A 1,977-nucleotide genomic window follows, 5' to 3' on the forward strand; every position below is an offset into this window, starting at 1 on the left:
GTTACCATGACCGCTACCGTAGCCAGGACTAGCGGGGCTGCCGGGTACTAGGGGCCTGGTTAGTGGTGTACTTATCATAATAAACAAAATTTATTCTGATTTAAAAAATGTTGTCTAGTCAGCATTATATTAATCATTATCGTTGATATATGTAGGAAACGAATTATTAAAATTATGTTTTATATACTAATTAGAAAATAATAAAATTGTTTATGTATTGATAGATATTTTTAAATTCCCGTTGCCTTGGGGTTTTTGCATAACACTCAGAATTGGTTTTTAACGCCATCGTCTAAACGATGAACATTATTTTGTATATTTTTCTTACTAAAACAATTTTTATACACTTTATAACTTCTGAATGAGAGTCCGATCCAAATAATTTAGAGTGTTACTCATACCTCGATAGCAAAACGGTTATGTCACCTTATTTATGAAATAATTTAAATGTATAAGGATTCATATTTTGATACCCATTTCGCCAATTTAAAATTCCACGCACATTTTAACTTTGAACAAAAACTGTTATTGTGGCTCAGCTATATTAGATAAGTGGACATACGTTTTCGAATTTTTTGACAAATACGAGTAGGTACCATTAATTCATAGCATCAGTAATAATATTATTTTATATATCATCACACAGCACGCAAACTCGTGTCTTTTATTGCTAACATTTTGATATCTTAGGTTAAATTGTAAATTAGGTAGGTCCAGATAATATTTATCAATAAAATGATCTCGATTTATTTCAAAACATATCAGATAGTTTATTCAAGGATGATACATATATTTGTTTTCAAACGAAGAAAGGTTTTTTCGAATCAGTCAAGAAGTTTTGAGTGAAATCGCAAATCTTTCCTCTTTAAAATATTATTATTACTAGTTGCGTCCACACTTACCAGCATAAGTAAGTCTGCCCCTTAACCCAATGTTTCTGGGAATGAGAAATTGTCTAAGTTACTTCTTATTATATCTCCTATCTGTCAATGAAAGTCTCGTCAAAATCAGTAGGTACAGCCGTTCTAGAGATTATCCAGAACAAACAGACTGGAAGAAAGATAAACAAAGAGACAAAAATAGTCATAAATACTATTTTGCTATATTTACCGAATAGATAGATTAAGTAAAAATCAGTTATTTTAATATTACAAGCAGACACTCCGATTTTATTGATATAGATTATTAGTTTAGATAACACAATCTCACTAAAAATCAATAATATCAATAAAATAAATATCAATGGAATATTAAAAACCAACTTAGCATGTTAAATATTGACTAATTTATGTTACACACCAAGCTAAAAAACCAAAATCATTAGTATGAAACAGGATGCGACGATTTTACCTAAGAACGCTTTATTAAAAATCTTTTCATATGTAAATAGTGTTTGTATTGCGAAGTTATTACCATACATTTAGTAATCGTTTATCGCTATAGTAGAAGACAGTTGTTAATCGATCTTCACCCAACTGGTAACCAGATAAGAACTACATTGTTTTATGAAATATATTAACTAAAGAAAAGTGTTCATGGCATGTTCATGTATTTTTATGTACCTGACTTCACCATAATTCCCTCCAAGTAAACGCTCGACAGTCATACATTTTATATCTTTTTCTTACATTAAGTTTTTTTTCATCATACACTTATACAAATTGAACTATTTTAATACACTGTAATAGATTGTTAAATATAGCTTGCAATAAATGTTTTGAGTTTGAGTTGAGTTTACACAGTTCTTTTGTACGGTTTAGCAAATCCGTGTGTTGATATGTTCGAAAATTAATCGTTCAAATTTGAAAACAGCCGCTTATCTGCTTAAAAGAAAACAACGTTCATCTTTTTTAATGTTAACCTGCTTTCCTTGTAAAACTGGAAAAGCAAGACGAGTCAAATATTTTTGTTCCCTCGAACGATTAGTCATGAAACATATGGTCCTTATGCAGATGAATGCAATAAATATTAATATAT

Source organism: Zerene cesonia, chromosome 1 (assembly GCF_012273895.1).
Source record: "Zerene cesonia ecotype Mississippi chromosome 1, Zerene_cesonia_1.1, whole genome shotgun sequence".
In the NCBI taxonomy this organism is placed as follows: domain Eukaryota; kingdom Metazoa; phylum Arthropoda; class Insecta; order Lepidoptera; family Pieridae; genus Zerene; species Zerene cesonia.